This window comes from Camelus dromedarius, chromosome 11 (assembly GCF_036321535.1).
Source record: "Camelus dromedarius isolate mCamDro1 chromosome 11, mCamDro1.pat, whole genome shotgun sequence".
Classification (NCBI taxonomy): domain Eukaryota; kingdom Metazoa; phylum Chordata; class Mammalia; order Artiodactyla; family Camelidae; genus Camelus; species Camelus dromedarius.
This window is the reverse complement of record NC_087446.1, coordinates 62,311,042-62,331,608: the sequence shown is the minus strand read 5'-3', so window position 1 is coordinate 62,331,608 and position 20,567 is coordinate 62,311,042. Positions and strand designations below refer to the sequence as shown.

The 20,567-nt window shown below is 37.9% G+C and overlaps 1 long non-coding RNA gene across 6 annotated transcripts in view; it reads left to right on the top strand.

Moving 5' to 3' along the window:
• Positions 1-20,567, top strand: part of LOC105100319 (uncharacterized) — a 56,104-nt gene that overhangs the window by 8,585 nt on the left and 26,952 nt on the right. For all 6 annotated transcript variants that reach the window (XR_010382956.1, XR_010382955.1, XR_010382957.1 and 3 more), the window contains exons 3-4: positions 8,188-8,299; positions 13,967-14,039. This is a non-coding gene — a long non-coding RNA (uncharacterized LOC105100319). The remainder of the gene's footprint in view (positions 1-8,187; positions 8,300-13,966; positions 14,040-20,567) is intronic.

Sequence of the window (20,567 nt, the reverse complement as noted above, 5' to 3'; positions counted from 1 at the left end):
TAATCACCATGAGAAGTCTAGTTACCATCTGTCATCATACAAAGTTATTACAATATTATTGACTATATTCCCCAGGCTGTGATTTATTTATTTTATAACTGGAAGTTCGTACTTAATCTTCCTCACTCATTTCACACATCCCCCCAACCGCTTCCCCTTTGGCAACCACCAGTTAGTTCTCTGTATCTGTGAGTCTGTTTCTGTTTTGATATGTTTGTTTGTCTGTTTCGGTTTTAGATACCACATGTAAGTGAAGTCAACGGCATTTGTCTTTCTCTGCCTCCCTTAACTCACTTAGCATAATACCCTCTAGGTCTGTCCATGCTTTTGCAAATGGATAGATTTTATTTTTTCTTTTATGGCTGAGTAATATTCCATTGCATAGATAGATAGATAGATAGGTAGGCAGACCGTATCTTCTTTATCCATTTATCTATCGATGGACACTTAGGTGGTTTCAATATGTTGGCTATTGTAAATAATGCCACAGTGAACATAGGAGTGCATATATCTTTTTGAATTAGTGTTTTCATTTTCTTTGGGTAAATACCCAGAAGTGGAATTGCTGGATCATATGGTAGTTCTATTTTTAATTTTTTGAGGGATCTCCATATTGTTTTCCACAGTAGTTGTAGCAATTTACAATTCCACAAACAGTGCGAGGGTTCCCTTTTCTCCACAACCTTGCCAATTCTTGTTATTTCTTGTTTTTTTGATAATAGACATTTTGACAGGTGTGAAGTGATATCCCATTGTGTTTTTGACTTGCATTTCCCTGATGATTAGTGATGCTGAGCATCTTTTCATGTGCCTGTTGGCCATCTGTATGTGTTCTTTGGAAAAATGTCTATTCAGGTCCTCAATCCATCTTTAATAGGCTTTTAAAATGTTGAGTCCTTTGTGTATTTTGGATGCTAACCTCTTATTAGATATATTGTTTGCAAATATCTTCTCCCATTCAGTTGGCTGCCTTTTCATTTTGTGGATAGTTTCCTTCACTGTGCAAAAGCTTTTTAGTTGGATTTAGTCCCACTTGTTTATTTTTGCTTTTGTTTTCCTTGCCTGAGGAGACGTGTCCAAAAAAACTTTTCTGAGACTGAAGCCAAAGAGCACATACTGCTTATGTTTTCTTCTAGAGGTTTTATGGTTTTAGGTCTTACATTTAAATCTTTAATCCATTTTGAGTTTAATTTTGTGTGTGGTGTGAGACAGCAGTCCAGTTTGATTCTTTTACATGAAGCCGTCCAGTTTTCCCAACACTGTTTATTGAAGAGGCTGTCTTTTCCCCCATTATATATTCTTGCCTCCTTTGTTATAGATTAGTTGACCACATAAGTGTGGGATCATTTCTGGGCTCTGTGTTCTGTTCCGTTGCTCTGTGGGTCTGCTTTTGTGCCTGTGCCATAGTGCTTTGATTACTGTAGCTCTGTAGTAATAGATTACTGTAGCATAGTTTGTAATCAGGGACTATGAATCTTCCAGCTTTCTTCTTCGTTTTCAAGGTTGTTTTGGCTATTTGGGATGTCATGGGCTTTCACACCAATTTTAGATTTGTTGTACTTCTGTGAAAAATGCCACTGGTATTTTGATAGAAACTACATTGAATCTGTAGATTGCTGTAGGTTGTATGGTCATTTTAACAATATTAATCTTCCAATACGTGAACATGGAATATTTTTCCAGTTGTTTGTATCATCTTCAATTCTCTCATCAATGTCTTAGGGTTTTTTGAGTACAATTTTTTCCCTCCTTTATTAGGTTTAGTCCCAGTTATTTTATTCTTTTTGGTAAAATTGTAAATGGGATTGGTTTCTTCATTTCTCTTTCTGATAGTTCATTGTTAGTGCATAGAAATGCAACTTATTTCTGTATGCTAACTTTACTGAATTTATTAGTTCTAATAGATTTTGGTGGCATCTTGAGGATTTTCTATATATAATGTCATCTGCAAACAGTGACAGTTGTATGTCTCTCTTTCCAAGTTAGATTCTTTTTATTTCTTCTTCTTGCCTTATTACTGTGTGGTTAGGACTCCCAATACTATGTTGAATAAAAGTGGTGAGAGTGGGCATCCTTGTCTTGTTTCTGATCTTAGAGGAGAAACTTTCAGCTTTTCACCATTGAGTCTGATGTTAGCTGTGGGCGCGTCACACGTGGCCTTTCGTGTGTTGAGGAGAATTCCCGCCACGCCCACTTGGGTGAGAATTTACATCACAGATGAGTGTTGAATTCTGTCAAATGCTTCTTCTGCATCTATTGAGAAGATTATATGATTTTTGATCTTTGATTTGTTAATGTGTATGTCACATTGATTGCTTTGCAGTTATTGAACTATGTGCATCCCTGGGGCTAATCTCCACTTGACCATGGTGTGTGGTTCTTTTGATGTATTGTTGAATTTGGTTTGTCAATATTTTGCTGAGGATTTTTGCATTTATGTTGATCAGTGATATTGGCATATAATTTTCTCTTTTTTTGTGGTGTCTTTGCTTCATTTCGGTATCAGGGTGATGCTGGCTTTGTAGAATGAATTCAGAAACATTCCTTCCTCTTTAATTTTTTGGAATAATTTAAGAAAATAAGCATTAACTCTTTTTTAAATGTTTGGTAGAATTTACCTGTGAAACTGTCTGGTCCTGTACTTTTGTTTGTTTTAATTTTTTTTAATTAATTGATTTTTAAATTTTATTACTGATAATCATTTTGTACATATTTTCTGTTTCTTCCCAATTCAGTTTTGGGAGATTGTACATTTTTAAGAATTTGTCCATTTCCTCTAGATTGCCCATTTTATTGGTGTATAATTGTTTGTAGTAATTTCTTATGATCCTTTGTGTTACTGTGATGTTGATTTAACATTTCTCATTTCTGATTTTATTTATTTGAGCCCTCTCTTTTTTTCTTAATGAATCTGTTTAAAGCTTTATCAGTATTGTGTATCTTGTCAAAGAATCAGCTCTTAGTTTGATCATTTCTGTTTATTTTTAGTCTCTATTTCATTATTTCTGCTCTGATGTTTATTATTTCTTTCCCTCTACCAACTCCTCTGTTAGATGTTGGAGATATAACTGTGAGCAAAGACACAAATAGCTGCTACCTTTGTAGAGCTTTCAGTCTTGTGAGGAATACAAGCAACTGCAAAGTAATGTAAGTGTTTTATTGAGGAAGTGCAGGGTGCTATGGGAGCTCACAGAATGGAAACCATCGCCAATCTTGGTATTGGTGGGAAGGGTCAGACAGCGCCTTCTGGAGGAAGTGACATTGCAGATGAAGCCTGTTGGATCAATAGGAACTTGCCAGATAAAATGTGAAGGGAAAAGTATGTTGAAGATAGAGGTAACAGTATACACACGAGTCGGAGGTGCAATTGAGGAACTTAAAGGAGTTCGTTGAAGCTAGAACGTGAAGTGTAAAGGTGAGGAGGGGTGAGAGGTAAGTTTGGAGAGGTATCAGTCATGCAGTACCTTGAACTGTGTTAAAAAAATTGACCTATTTTTCACAGAACAGTGAAGAGGATTGAATGATTTTTCAGGAGGTAATGGGTATGATTATATTTGTGTTAAAAGTCTCTGAGGATAAGCTCGATGGCTAAAGACAGGAGATTTCTGCTCAAAAATGGGCAAGATATTATAGGATGAATAATAGGGCAATAAGCATTATCCTCAGGTGGCTAATACAATTTAAAATGCTTACTTAAAATATAGTTATTCACTGGTATTACGTAGAAGTAATAGATTCACTGAAATAAATGAAATTCCGATCTTCATGGACTCCTTCGTTGGGAATAAGCTTGGAGGAAGGGAGAAAGAAGTAGAAGAAGCAGGGAACAAAGAGAGAGACGTTCATAATTTATCCACATGTGAATTTTGGCTCATAACGGGTGACTGCTCAGATTTCAGGTCCCAGGTTAAATGTCTTGCTTCAGCACAGCATCTTTATAGTTTGAAGCATGTGGATAACCAACATTTAGTTGTACTGATAAAGATTAGTCTCTGTCAACCCAGTGAAACACGAGGGCAAGTCATCTATGACTAGAAGGTTTTGTACTAACCACCTGCATCCCGTGATTATCATCCCTGTCTCCAAGCTACCCTGGCTGTCTCAGGGTGGCGGTGGCAGGTAGAGAGAACAGTGGAGGAGCACCGGGGTGGCACCGCTCGCGGTAAGGGACCTGGCTAGAGTGGTGAGGGGAGGTGATGTTGGTGGCGGTAGCAACGCAGGAGAAAATTCCCAAGCAGTGATAGGCTTGGAGGGATGTTCTTGATGAGCTGAAAAATTCTGTATCACTTTATAGTTACATGATGCTTTATAGTTTGAATGTCCTTTCTTATTTACTACTTATTTGAATGTCACAGTGACACTTTGACAGATAGGATTATCTCCATTTCCCTGGTGAGGAAACTAAGATTTCAGCTATGCAAGTGATTTGCCTTAATCCCACAGTTGTGAATGACGGTGTGGGGATTATGTCTTATTCTTTTCTTCATTTTTACCTCGAGAGAGTTTATCTCCATCTTTTTTTTTTTAATTGAAGTATAGTTGATGTACAATTTTATATAAGTTTCAGGTGTACAATATGGTGATTCACAATTTTTAAAGGTTATTCTCCATTTACAGTTATTATAAAATATTGGCTGTTATCTCCATTTTAAAATCTGCTCATAGTCTTTACTCAGATTAACCATATTTGATTAAAGGATCTTGAAAGAAAAACAGAAAGAAAATTACTTTACAAATTTTCATTGTAAGGGAATGAAGCATTCTGCCTAAGCTAATCATCCAAATAAAGGCATTAGAAAATCATTTTAAAGGAAATTTTCCAAATATGCATTTTATCACTTCCTGGTTAATTTATCCTTTTATCTGTGGGGACACAGTGCCCAGCAGATAGAAGGAACTCAGTGAATATCGTCATCGTAAACAACTGCTGTTGTACACCAAGGTCTCCCTGCTGAGATTGCAAGCCTTTCTGCTGAATAACTTCAAGTGACTGTGTTTTTATCTGCTTACTTGTCTCTGTGTTTGCTCTTTTGTTAAGTTGTTACCTGTTACATCTTTGCATTTATAGCAGTATTCCTCAATCCCCTACTGATTTGCTATTTCCAATCTTCTGTGGTCTAGGAAACCAAGTATTCAAATTTCTTGTAAGTAAACCTGCAACACGAATGAATGGGGTCCAAGTAAGAGCCCAGGTGTCTATTCTGCGGTTACAGGGCGTGGATTTATGATAAGCACAGGAAAGGACTCCTTGCCCTGGAGTCTTAAGCTCCTGGATCCACCTTCCCAAAAGTGGCCAAAGCAACGCGTCTGAAATGGAGGTTTGCACATGTCACCTCTGTTACTAAACACCTCTGGTGGCATCCTGTGACCTTTCTGATCAGAGTGAACTCTCTTATTTGCCATTCGAAGGCTTTGATGACTTTCCCTCTCCTCCTCTTTATCTTGTCACCTCGTTCCCCCAGGCCAGCTTATGCTTCACTTAAGCTAAATTGTATGCAAACCGTCTATAGCAGTGACCTGCTAGCTCCTGATGTATCTTTCAAGCTATTTATTTATTTATTTATTTATTTATTTATTTATTTATTTATTTTTGATAGAGGGACTGAGGATGGAACCCAGGACCCCATGCATGCTAAGCATATGCTCTACCACTGAGCTATACCCTCCCCACCATTTGATATTTTTAAAAATGAATTTCCGATCACAATGATTTATTTTTGCTATGTCTTTGAGTAGTTCTTGTTACTGTCCTTCCTTCTAGCATTATTTATTATTTTAACTTACTTTATTTCCTCTGCTTTTACTGTGCTTGCTGCTCTCATTCTGAACGAGTTTAAAATTTTTGCCTGAGTGTTAGGATGTGGTGATCCAATAAAAGACTCACTCAAATTAGGTCTTGGTATTCAGGCTCCCTGATGGATGCTTAATATGCTGGGTCTGGTTTCTCCTCCGGGGCTGAAGGTTTGGGACCAGAACGTGAGATAAACTTAACCCTAAATTATGTGCTGTCAGTATATTTTAATCAGAAGCCTAAAATCCCTGCAGACTTTGCTTCTGCAAGTCACCGATTTCGAACTCTGTCGCTGTGTTTGATTGCTCATGTAATATTAAATCCTAGCTGAGCCTTAATTTCAAGAAATAGGAACCAAACTCTGTAAATGAAGATTTCAAGAACTGCTGAACTATGGAAACTCATTTCTTTACAGCTGCTGTAATATACAAATAATGAGCGGTTTCTGATAGATGTTTTTGAATTCACTGGTCATATTTAAAAAATGGACAGGAGTTGGTCGTGGTCAGTATACTATTCCACACACTCCATTTATTTCATGATTCTCCATCTGCATGTCTGCTAGGCATCTCAAACATAATGCCAAAACTTCATTTTCACCTTTCCGCCCCCAACCTATTCTCCACAAGTCTTACATCTTAACAGGATCATCAGCCGCCACCCATTACTCCAGCCCCAAACTTGGAAGTCATTTTCAATTTCTTCCTTTCCTTCAGCTCCCATAAGCAATCCATCAGCAAGTTCTATTGTTTCAATCTCCCCCGCCAAAAAAAGTATATGTTCTCAGTCTTTCTTTCCAGCTCCTCCGCCACAGCCTTGGAGCCAGTCGGCACCACTCCTCTCCCGCCTGCTGCCTCGGCCCTCTCTGCAGCTGCTCTTCTGCTTCCCCGGGGCCGTCTGGCTGCGAAGTGTGTGTTTCTCACCACCACAGTTGGCTGCCTGCTGTCTGCTTCTCCCTGATCTTAGAACGAAATGCAAACTCCTTCCCAAGCCATTGCCCTTGGCACCATGGCGCTCTCTAGAAGCCCTGTGAGAACTTTAGTGAGGTTGGGCATGTGAGTGGAAGACTGCTGAGGGAGGAAGAGTGGGGGGTGGTGAGAAACTGTGGCTGGCAAGCCATCTTTTGGGGAATTTTGATGTGAAGAGGAGGAGAGAGCGAGGGGCGCAGTAAGAGAGGTCAGAAGGGATGAAAGAGTGGTTTTTGTTTATTTTTTGAGAAAAAGGAGACTTGAGCAATTTCATATAGGGAGGGAGGTGGAATAGAAAAAGTTGAAATATGGGGTGCAAGAGATGAACTGGCAAAACCTCTGAAGGGGCAAGGAGAGGTGGGTGGTTTAATCTTAGACTCTGCACTAGTAATCTGCTGCTGTGTAACAAATTACCTTAAAATGCAGCAGCTTATATGAGAGACATTTATCATCTCACAGTTTCTGGGGTGTAGGAATCTGGGAGCTGCCTAGCTGGTGGTTCTGGCTCAAGATCTCTCGGGAGATTGCACTTGAGCTGGTGGCCAGAGCTACCGTCTCTGAAGATTTGACTAGAGCTGGAGCAGCTGCTTCCATGCTGCTGGCAAGAAGCTTACGTTCCTCACCACGTGGGCCTCCCCACAGAGTGCTTGTGACAAGCTTTCACGTAGGGCAAGTGATCCGAGACAGAAAGGAAGTAAAAGCCCAAATAGAAGCTGCCATGCCTTTTGTAACCTAGTGTTGGAGTAAAGCCATCACTTACCACCCCTTCTGTTCATAGAGATGAATCCTGGTACAACGTGGGAGGAGCTACAAAAGGGTGTGGGTACCAGGAGGCAGGGGTCATTGGGGTTCGTCTTAGAGGTGTGCTGCCACAGAACCCAAAAAGACTGGTTTGCTCTGTGAAAAAGAAGAAAAAGGGGAAGAGATTGAGAGAGAGGCTGACCTGTGGCTTGAGTTCTCTCAGTGAAGCTGGGGGCGAAGTCTTCTTCTGAGAGTGAAAGAGGGGGAAAAGGGAGTTTGGAAAGAGAAGCTGAGGTTTGGAATCACCACTCGGGAGAACGGGAGAGGTCCAGCAATCTGTGTTTTGACAACCTCTTTAGGTGATTTTGATACCCTCTAAAGTTTGGAAGATATTCGAATAATAATAAAACAAAGACAAAACCGAAAACTAGATAGGAGGATCCTTCACTCTTTGGATTTTAGTTTCTACTTCAGAATTACTGACGAAAGCTATTTTCTTTTCATTTTGTCACAAATAGCTCAGTGAAAACAATATAAAATCAGAAGATCGCTTGGTAAACTGACCAGTTTGATTTTTCTCTATTGAAGTTCTGTTTAAAACTTCATATATCATACATTTTATAACGTGTTTTTCCTCTAATTAAATAAATGTTTATTGAGCACCTACTGCTTTTCCTTCCTCCTCAGATTCACTGAATGTGAAGCTACACATGGATCAATTTCCTCTGAGAGAAATCTAGGAACATGTTGACTGAACCCTACACAATGGGCAGCTGAGGAAATACCCACGTTGAACCAGGTAAGAAAGGCTGAGACACTCTCTCACCAGCAACGCCCCCTGCAGGCACGGTGCCTTGCAGTCAGGAGGGAACCAGCCAGTCCCCCTGAGGCCTCAAGGGTTTGGACCACGTGTACAGTGCCCCAACTTTTATGTGCCAGCTACTGCTACGGGGTTTACCTGAGTGCTTTGAACTTGTTACCGTTCATTTTACATGTGAACTATTCTTAGTTGAGAGGACCGATCCCTGACTTTTCCCCTTAAGCACGCTACTTGGCAGGGGTAGCGTTCTGGAATGAAGTGCGGAATTAGAGCCCGCTGCAACCACACTGGGTTTGCTGCTGAATGTCAGCTGCTCGCATTACTGATCCTGCAGGGCTGCATGTGGGTTTGCATAGACGATACCTGTGTGTGAACCAGATTCTACATACATGACTTTAAAGGACCCTAACCCCGCTTATCTGCTTGGCTTCAATGCTTTCCCCTACCCGTGATACTATTATTAGCTTGAGACAACCCAGTGTTCTTGAACTTAGTCCAGACATTTTGCAGAACTTTTTAATTTTTTGCAAATTTGCATGATTAGTCAGACCTACTGGACCTGGAGCGGATATGGCAAATTCAGTGCTTCAGGAAAGCCAGGAAATGCCAAATTTCAATCTCCTTATCATCAGAGGAAATGGGGATGGGCTGAACAGTGGTGAGGGAGAGAGACATGAACGATGGAATCAGAATTTAAAATTCACAGCATGAGTCTGAATATTAGGGAATAACTTATACGTTGACCCTGCTGATGTTTACCAGAGAGAAGCATTCAATATGCATTTCATAAAATATTAGAAATCAGGTAGGATTTCTATTTCTATTTCTCTCCAGATTTATAATGCAACATATAATAAGTTTCTTATTTATAACGGCTCTAAGAAGTGATCATAAGGGATCAGCAAATGTTAAAACTAGTTTAGTGGATTTCATATGGCATTTTTCTTTCTCTTTCTGGCTTACTTTGCTTAGAATGACATTCTCACTTACATGTAGGATCTAAAAAAAAAAAAGAAGACAAATGAACTTAAATATAAAACAGAAACAGACTCACAGACATAGAATACAGACTTGTGGTTGCCAGGGGAGGTGGGTGGGAAGGGACAGACTGGGAGTTTGAGATCTGTAGATACTGACAGGTAGATATAGAATAGATAAACAAGTTTATGCTGTATAGCACAGGGAAATATATCCAAGATCTTGTAGTAGCTCACGGTGAAAAAGAATATGAAAATGAATATATATGTTCACGTATGACTGAAAAATTGTGCTGTACATCAGAAATTGACACAACATTGTAAACTGGCTATAACTCAATAAAAAAAAAAGATGATAGAAAAATGGGGGAAAAAAACTAGTTTAGTGGAAAGTTAGCCAGCTTTCATTATAGAGATATTTTACATATCTTTAGCTCAAGAATGTGTTGAATTCTTGGTTCACAGTTCTTATTTAAGTAGACACATAAAAAAGCCATGTTGCCTGTGGCATGCAAGTAGAATATTGATAGCATTTATTTGTGGTTTCTGCCTGTTTGTTTTTTTTTTTCTTTTCTGTTTCCTCTATCGTTTTTAAAGACTAAGAGATGATTTAAGGATTGTGGAAGTTGTCCTAAATCATTTGCTGGTGAAACATTACTATTCTTGTAATTTTAGTTTTTGTTCTTCTGTTGACAACTTGGTACTGTAAATAAACTGACACTGATAAATTTTATAATTTTATATTTAAATTGACTATCAGAATTTAGATAAATTTGGAATATTTCATAATCATATTTTTATTTTTATATTTATGCTGTTAGCTATATTGTTTGGTGATTTCTTTCATCAAAACTTTCTTGTTCTGTGTACCTTAGCCTAATTCTTGGTCAGTTGACAGTAATACAGTATAATAAACAATTCTAATTTATGTTACTCCGTTAAAGGCCAGAAATTGCTTCTTATTCATCTGAGGCATCCGGTAGCATATGATTTGTTAATATTTTTCAAGATAAAATAACCTGGTTTTGTTGGATAATCCAAAGGATGTCTGCAGTAGGATTTTACAGACCAGTAGAAATGCAAGCTTGTAACACTGCCGATTGATTTAGGATATGTTTCTGTGCAGTGTAATCTCTCTAAGATTATAATATAATAAAGACTATTGTTTACAATAATAGCTATTCTTAGAAACATATTTGATAAATTGTTAGACATTATATAATCAATCCAGTGCCTTTTTTTTTTTTCCTCGCATGTGATGAACCAGACATCTAGGGAGATTAAAATGCCTTGCCCAAGTTTGGACAGCGCATTGGTATGAGAACCGAATCAGCAAAATGCTGAGTTTTCCTTCATTCTGTTTCCGGACAGTGTTCTTACATCTATGGGTTGATATTTTTCATCAGGTGTGGAAAGTTTGTGCTATTATGTTTTAACATTGTTTCTGCCCTTTCCCCTCCTTTCTTTCTGGGACTCCAACGAAATGCACGTTGAATATACGTATTCTCTCTGCTTCGTACACTTGCTTCTGCGTTTTCTATTCTTTTGTCTTCTGTGCTTTATTCTGGTTAGTTTCTTCTGACTTTTATTGCAGTTCACTAATTTTTGTTTGATTGTATCTAATAGGCTACTAAATCTGTTAGTTCATAATTTTGGTTATTGTTTAAATCTTTGCTGTATTCTCTGAGTTTCTTTCTGCTGAAAATGAAATTTTGTCTCTTAGCTCCTTGAACATGGCAAGCAGGTTTACTTTAAAAACTCTGATATCTGGAGCTTCTGTACATCTGTTTCACTCCGTTGTTTTTGCTGGGTTTTGTTCATGTGGTCTCCTAGCTTTGCATGTCTGGTCATCTTTGATTGTATGTACCCCAGGAGGGCTGGCTTACTTACAATTTTCCCTTATGCATACGGTGCAGGTCTTTGGAATTCCAGCCCAAGACACTACGGATTTATCTGAACTCAGCAGATCTGGACTCCTGATTTATCCCACTAGGTGAAGAGACTGTCGACAGTTCTGGGTTGCATTCAGCAGCCTCTTCTGGAATTTGTCCTCAGGCAAAAGTTGATCCAAAGGAAAAGCTCACTTCTTTACATTTACATGCTTTCCAAGATCGGAGTTCAGTTATTCTTCACTGTTTTGTCAAGTCTCTGATGCCTTCAAGCCAATGTTTTTATACTTGATTCAGCTTTTTATTGTCCTCAGCAAAGGGGTTGGTTTTAACTACTGAGTTCTCCATTACTAGAACTAAAAGTGGCCTTTCCTTTCCTTTATTTTAAAAAAGATTTATAATTTTCAAATATCATAATTACAAAAAATTTAAATGCCTAAAAACAGAAGAATAGAAACTCTCTCATAAACTCACTCCTTAATTGTATTTTTGTCAATTGCCTCCCAATCTGTTCTCAGTAAGTTTTACATGATATTGTTTATATTATATTGCATTCTGTATGTATATTTTTATATCTTTTAAAAACTTAATATATACCATATGCATTGCATGCTATTATGCAGTATATTTAAATTACCATTTTGCTTAACTACATGGTCTATTCATTAGATATATTACTTCAGTTTGTGGAATCATTGTTTTATGTTTTGTCGTTTAGGTTTTATTCAGTTTTCACTGTTGTAAATAATACATTAGTAAACATTTATGCTCAAATAATTTTGTCTCAAAATTAGAATTATTAATTAGGATACATTCTTAGAAGTTGATTTGCTGGGTCAAGGGAATGAATATTTTTAAGGCTCCTGGAACATATCACTGAATTACCTTTCTTTTTTTTTAACATTTTTTATTGATTTATAATAATTTTACAATGTTGTGTCAAATTCCAGTGTTCAGCACAATTTTTCAGTCATACATGGACATATACACACTCATTGTCACATTTTTTTCTCTGTGAGCTACCATAAGATCTTGTGTATATTTCCCTGTGCTATACAGTATAATCTTGTTTATCTATTCTACATTTTGAAATCCCAGTCTATCCCTTCCCACCCCCTACCCCCTTGGCAACCACAAGTTTGTATTCTATGTCTATGAGTCTGTTTCTGTTTTGTATTTCTCTTTTGTTTATTTTGTTTGTTTGTTTTTGTTTTTTTCAGATTCCACATATGAGCGATCTCATATGGTATTTTTCTTTCTCTTTCTGGCTTACTTCACTTAGAATGACATTCTCCAGGAGCATCCATGTTGCTGCAAATGGTGTTATGTTGTCCGTGTTTATGGCTGAGTAGTATTCCATCGTATAAATATACCACCTCTTCTTTATCCAGTCATCCGTTGATGGACATTTAGGCTGTCTCCATGTCTTGGCTATTGTAGATAGTGCTGCTATGAACACTGGGATACAGGTGTCTTTTTGAAGTAGGGTTCCTTCTGGATATAAGCCCAGGAGCAGGATTCCTGGGTCATACAGTAAGTCTATTCCTAGGCTTTTGAGGAATCTCTGTACTGTTTTCCACAGTGGCTGCACCAAACTGCATTCCCACCAGCAGTGTAGGAGGGTCCCCTTTCTCCACAGCCTCTCCAGCATTTGTCATTTGTGGATTTTTGAATGATGGCCATTCTGACTGGTGTGAGGTGATACCTCATTATAGTTTTGATTTGCATTTCTCTGATAATTAGTGATATGGAGCATATTTTCACGTGCCTGTTGATCATTTGTATTTCTTCCTTGGAGAATTGCTTGTTTGGGTCTCTGCCCATTTTTGGATTGGGTTGTTTATTTTCTTCTTATTGAGTCGTATGAGCTGCTTATATATTCTGGAGATCAAGCCTTTGTCAGTTTCATTTCCAAAAATGTTCTCCCATTCCATAGGTTGTCATTTTGTTTTTCTTATGGTTTCCTTTGCTGTGCAGAAGCTTGTAAGTTTCATTAGGTCCCATTTGTTTATTCTTGCTTTTATTTCTATTGCTTGGGTAGACTGCCCTAGGAGAACGTTTTTGAGATGTATGTGAGATAATGTTTTGCCTATATTTTCTTCTAGGAGGTTTATTTTGTCTTGTCTTATGTGTAAGTCTTTGATCCATTTTGAGTTTATTTTTGTATATGGTGTAAGGGAGTGTTCTAGCTTCACTGATTTACATGCTGCTGTCCAGTTTTCCCAACATCATTTGCTGAAGAGACTGTCTATTCCATTGTATACACTCTTGCCTCCTTTGTCGAAGATTAGTTGACCAAAAGTTTGTGGGTTCATTTCTGGGCTCTCTATTCTGTTCCATTGGTCTATATGTCTGTTTTTGTACCAATACCATGCTGTCTTGATGACTATAGCTCTATAGTATTGTCTGAAGTCTGGGAGAGTTATTCCTCCAGCCTCTTTCTTTTTCTTGAATGACCTTTCTTAAGACATAGATATAAGAACCTTTTACTCCATCTCCATGTTCCCACTCCTTTGCCATATTGTTTTTGGGCCAAATTTGTTTTTAACATTCATGTCAAAATAAACATTGCCTTTAGGATAGTCTAATATAATTAAGAATGATATTGAAAAACTATTTTAATTTTTAACTACACTGTGAGGATGACCATAAATGTTTTTTCTTAGTAAGACGGGAATCAGTTGGATGTTATAGCTTTTTGCAATGACAGTTTAGTGATGACCCTCTGGATACTATTTTATTAAAAATTTTTTTTGTTTTCACATTCTTTTTCTTTATAGGTTACTACAAGATACTGAATATAGTTCCCTGTGCCGTACAGAAGAAACTTGTTGTTTATCTGTTTTATATGTAGTAAGTATTTGCAAATCTCAAGCTCCCAATTTATCCCTTCCTACTCCCTTTGCCCCCGTAACCATAAGTTTGTTTACTGTAACTGTAATTCTGTTCCTATTTTGTAGATAAATTCATTTGTGTCTTTTTTTTTTTTTTGAGATTCAACAGTTGAGTGATATTTTATGGTATTTTCTTTATTTCTGGCTTACTTCACTTAGAATGATGGGATTATGGATCATATGGTAAGTCTTTTAGTTTTTTGAGGAATCTCCATACTGTTTTCTGTGGCGGCTGCACCAAAACTACATTCTCCCGAACAGTGTAGGAGGCTTTTCTCCACAGTCTCTCCAGCATTTGTCATTTGTGGACTTTTTAATGATGGCCATTCTGACTGTGTGAGATGATACCTCATTGTAGTTTTGATTTGCATTTCTCTGACAATTAGCAATATTGAGCATTTTTTCATGTGTCTGTTGGTCATTTGTATGTCTTCACTGGAGAGTTGCTTGTTTAGGTCTTCTGCCCATTTTTTGGATTGGGTTGCTTGTTTTTTTCGTATTAAGTTGTATGAGCTGCTTATAAATTCTGGAAATTAAGCCCTTGTCAGTGTCATCATTTGCAAATATTTTCTCCTGCTCCATAAGTTATTGCTATTGTTTTGCTTATGGTTTCCTTTGCTGTGGAAAAACTTATAAGTTTAATTAGGTCCCATTTGTTTATTTTTGCTCTTATTTCTATTCCCTGGGTAGACTGCCCTAGGAGGACATTGCTAAGATTTATGTCAGAAAGTGTTCTGCCTATGTTTTCTTCTAGGAGGTTTATAGTGTTTTATATTTTATGTCTATAAGCCATTTTGAGTTTATTTTTGTGTGTGGTGTGAGGGAGTCTTCTAACTTCATTGATTTACATGCTGCTGTCCAGTTTTCCCAACGCCACTTGCTGAAGAGGCTATTTTTTTTTTCCATTGTATATTCTTGCCTTCTTTATCAAAATTAATTGACTGTAAGTGTGTGGGTTTATTTCTGGGCTCTCTGTTCTGTTCCATTGATCCATATGTCTGTTTTTTTGCCAATACCACGCTGTTTGATACTGTTTTAGATGCTACATTGATTCGCATCTAGTAGAATTGACTTTGATTTTGACAAATTTCAGAATTCCAATTTTCTTTTAGAAATAATTGTTATGTTTTTGTATTTCCACATTTTTGGCTATTTTGCTTGACTGAACTGAGTAAAACAGGAGATCTTCTCTGTCTGTCTTAGCCATGTGATGGTAGAGGAATCATTTCTTCTCTCTGATCCTTAGTTTCCTCCTTTGTAAAATTGAGATAAACTGAGGTACCTTGTGCTTATAAGTATCTGGTGTTACTTAATGTGGGAAAATCATTAAACTTTCTTCTGACCATGTTTAAGGTGAAAAAAACCTGTTAAATATCTTAACAGCAACAATAACAAAGTATCTTAAGTATTGTGAAATATCTTACGCTCTTAGGATGACTTATTAGGATAAATGCAGGTTCGGGCATGTTAATTATTAAAGTGAATAATATAAAGATTTTGTGCAGAATTTGATGACAATATCCAGAAGTCATGACATTTCTGTTTGATGTGCTGGGTCTAATTTATATGTAAATATAGGCCCTGTAGTATGACCTAGACATTTGAGGACTGTTTTAATGGTTTATTCTGGGAAACCAGTGTATTTCTCTACTTGAACATTATGCTTGAAAGCACTCTGTAAAGGGTATTTTAATATGTACATTTTGAAAAATACAAAGAAGAGGCACAGCTTGGAAACTCTCTGGTCCAAATACGTTCTAAAAATATTGAGATGTGTAAGTATAATTAATTTTCGGTCAAGTCACTTTTGTGCCTATTCTGGAGTTTACAGGACAATGGTCAGCTAGAGGAACAGCAGAGGTCTGTGTTCCTTTGCCCTTTGCCTACCAAGTGAGTTTACAATTCTACACCCTGATTCCACAGTGTCTTGGGGTATGCTGAAGACATTCAGCTGAATTCTGGCCAATTTAAAACAGGAAAATAAAAAAGTAAATTAATAGAGCTTGTCAGACCCCTTGAGCAGACCCTCACATGCCTCCAAATGTAAAGCTTCAGCTCCGCCGTGCAGTATGACATTTTACCTCGTTCAGTGTTCCTAAACCATTTCATGGTGTGGGAAACTTGTGAGCTTGTCTAATGCTTTCAGTACTCACTATAGCCGGTTATCAGTTCATCCCCCATCTGCCGAAGCATCTGCCTTGTGCAGGGGTGAAAAGCCTGCCTACCAAGGGAGTATTTGGGGCAACTGGCAAAAAGTGTGATTCAGCTGAGGGTGGTTCTCTGCAGGCTTTGAAAGTGCCTCAGCACAAGAACACCTTTGTTTGGGATACACAGACCTGCCATCATAAATTTCAGAAATGCAGTTCTGTGCTAATAGACCACTAATTTTTATATTTTTAAGAAATAGAGCATAATATTATCTACAAATCTTCATTCTAGCAACCATATCCTGAAAAAGGGCACCTGTACACGTTGAAAGAGGCCACATATAAAGTTGCAATTAAAGTTGTCTTTGTAGAGTCAAGAAATCTAAACCTGGGGATAAAAATGACACCTGTGCCCTTCGCATCCTTCAGATAGAAAGGAGCAAGTTTCAGAAGTTAGGGGGATAAAGACAGGTATTTCAAAAATAAAGTTTGGGAATATAAAAAACAGAAGGACATTGCGAGCCTGGATGGCCATATTTGACACACAAAGCCTTCCACAGTGACTCTGCCAAGGACGGTTCTTTTATCTGCAGGCTGCAGGCTGAAGGGAGACAGCTTTGGAGTGCAAATCTATGATACAAATCTGTAATTTTGGGGACGGCTGAGGTGCTAATCACTCTAGGATTCTGATTGCCACCCGTGGGCTAACCAGGCTTGTTCTTGGTGTCATGCTCCCACAGAACACCTCTCTCTTTTTAGTAAACTTGGAATTTTCTTGGGAAATTGAAAATTGCTGGTGAAACCCCAGTCCTTGATACATGGCCACACAGATATGGAGCAGCTTTAAAAAAAGCCACATATAGCAAGCAGATAATCAAGGGCTGATTTTTATTAAAGGATTATTTAGTTTTATGAAAGTTTTACGGTGGAGTCCCTTGGGTTCGTCCACAATTTATCAGAGAGGCTAGAGGAGGGAGGGAAAAGACAGAGGAATTTAGAATTACAGTGTCAGGAATAGTTCTCATTGGAAGACCTATTGGAGATGAAAACAAAATATATCTGGAGCTAAGTGGAAGGACCAGGTTTGACGTGCGCCCAGTTTTCCAGGAGCTCATTTATTTATGAAACAGAGCTCCCCCTGTAGGAAAGGCAGCGCATAACTGACCAGATGACGGCACCTCCTGGGACCTGCCTCAGCCAATGTAGCTGGGGGCGATCATGATTCTTACACTAAGACTATTGTTTAGATTCAAATTTCGCTTTCAGAGTGAATTGTTTTAGGGCAGTAATTACTCATTTTCAGTTGCCTTTAAGTGACAAGGTGGTAGATGAGACTGTTGGTCTGACTGTCCATGACAACCTTTGGTTTGAAAAATCTAGCAAATCTCAAGTAATTTCTCTGAGTCCCACACTGGTGAAGACCAGTTTTTGATAAATCTTTAACAGGAATCAAACGCATAAATCTTTAAACCAAATGAGTATTTGCTTTGTCTTGAGGGCTTCATTACTTCTCTCATTTGAGGACAGATAATGATCATACTATTTTTTTGGAGGGAAGGGAGAAAGTTTTGGCTTTGCTTTTGTGCAAGATGAACAAAAGGCAGAAGCATTTCAAATCACTGTCTCATTCTCTTCATGAAAATACAAACAGAAACATCCTTGAACCAATACAAACACTAATGTCCTCATGCACTTTTGTTTCCCTTACAAATGTTGAAATAAAATGTGGATTGTTTTCTAATTTGACCCAATTTTCTTCACTACTCCTAAGAAGAACTCATATTTCTGTTCTTCCTGTCTTTCCTTTACTCTGTGAATAGCAAAGCAGGGTTTGCATACCTGGTTCTAGACAGTCTCTGGCTTTAGGAAAAAGTATAGAAAAGTTAGTACACAGGTCTTACGCTGTCCCAGATGCCATGGGTTAGTAAAGACAAGAACTTCTTTATTGTTCAACATAGACTTCTTTATTTAGAAGCGAATTTTATTCTTTATGCTGTTTTTTTTTCACTAATGTTCATAACACAAAGCTGAAATCCCTCTTTTTATTTAATTGTTTAATTGATGTACAGTTCATTTACAACGTTGTGTTAGTTTCTTGTATGCAGCATATTGACTTAGTTATATATATATATTCATTTTCATATTCTTTATCACAAAATCTATCTTGATTAGATCTATCAGTGCCCATGTGCCCTGTCCACTGAGAACAGGATGTTGTAGGACCAGGGTGGATCCCAATAGCAAGCAAGTCTTTGGGTGATGGAGCTGAGTATCGTTTTAGAGTCTCGCAGGGACTGAGTGCTGATTTCAATGTTATATCCTGAGACCCGCAAGCTAGGATGCTCTGTCCCAGTGTTTGCAGAGGTGAGCCTGGTCTGCAAGTTCATAATCTCAGATCATGGACTGGAGTTAAGTATCAGTGCGTAGTGTTGTTGGGTGTCAAGACAGCACCAAATATTAAATAGCGCATCAGGAGAAATGTATCTACACACATGCTGACAGTTCATTTCCAGGCGGGAGCCTCACGTCTGCTCCGTACACTGCAACTTCAATCTTCTGCTGTGAAATTTTAGACAGCTTGTCTTCAGAGGCTCTGCCAGGCCTATTAATATTTATACATTCCATTCACACTCCAGTCAGAGTGTGTAAGTTGCAGATCTTTCTGATTTGGAAGCTATTAAGATTCATGACCCTTTAGCTATTTACTCCGTGTGGTCCAGGAGCCTTTGCAATCAGCTTACACTTAAGGAGAAAGCACAAATCATTACTGTTCAAATGTTGTCCTGTATTGTGACCATTTGTAGTCCATCAAAGGGGTGTTAAGGGCTTTAATGCATTCATTTATCTCAGAGACACAGGCTATTAGATGAGGCATTCTTCTCTTGGAAAGGGATAGAATAACTGTTACTTACACCAAAAATTGCTTTTTTAATTCCAAATTAGTAACTCTGACTGAAGCTTCATATGTTATTAAGAAGCAATAGCTAATCAGTTTTTCTTCTTGAGAGCAGATGTTGATTGAACCAATGATGGAGGTGATGTATCGAATAGGATAGAACAGAGACAATCCAATATCTAGCTGTGCATTAGACCTGTCTCTGAAGAAGTTCCGTTCTTTTAACATATTAAGTCTTATGTGTCTGTGGCTTACAAAGGGCTTTGCAATTGAAGATCGGTCTCATATTGAATTTGTTTGTGAGATTATTCAATATGGGCTTTAGTGTTTCCCAGACATTTAATCCTTGTATCAAAATAGTCCTATTCAACTGGAAAAAAAAATGAGAATGCTCAAGGGAAAATGGAAGGGAGGAGAGGAAATTGATATTTATTCAGTGCTTCTTTGGGCTGAGTACTTTACATTTATTCATTATTTCAAACCTTCCAACAACCCTTGAGGTGCGTACTGTTACTCCCATTTGCTGAGTAGACAATGGATCTTAGAGGTCAAGTAGCTTGTCCAAGATCATACATTTAATAAATAAAATTGTAACACAGGTTCCGTTGTAATATTTCCAGGATTTTGTTCTTTGGATGCTGTTTCATCTACGTTTCTCATAGAAATATCATGTTCTAGCTCTCAACAGATCACATTCTGGCTAGACTACCTAGCTCTGCGAAGTGTTTCTAATGCAAAATTTGAGTCTTGTCAATTTCCACAGTAACCCAGGCCTGCTGCTTTTTTTCTGGTTCATTTTCTATTTCCTAACTTTCAAATAAAAAAAAGCCAACTCATTGATTAAAAACCAGTATCACCACCACCATCACCACCTTTACCGTTATCTCCACCACCAGCTTTTCTGCACTCATCTTACTACTTACAGGGTAAATCATTAAATTCAATTAGACCAAAGCAGTTTTTATTTTCTATCCTTGAGTTGTCAAATAAAAATGTACCATGTATTTTGAAGTCAAAGACCAAAACAGTTTTGTGGCCTATAAAAAAACACCTGCAAACACAACCTTCTGAAAGATGTTTACCCTTGCCCATATTTCAAAATGTTGTTATACAAAATAAAATCAATGGCTTAATTGACATTATTTTTCTTGCTTTGGATATGAGTCAGATTCAAGTATGTAATTTCTTTAGCCTCGAATTACCTTTGTGCTGATAAAAACAGCAGATGTGTGACATCCTGCTTTCCTGAAATGATTTACCACGCGAGGTGCATGGGGAGCTGCAGCCTCACGGAGGCTAGGCTGGCTTTTCTTTAGGAAGATCTGGGGAGGAGAGGAGTCAATCCCCCCATGATGAGCACAAGGCCTTAGTACCTGTCATCTCAACTGTCGAAAATAGGACCCTCTGGTAACTCCTAGTTGAATTTATTCAGTGTTTAGTCAGT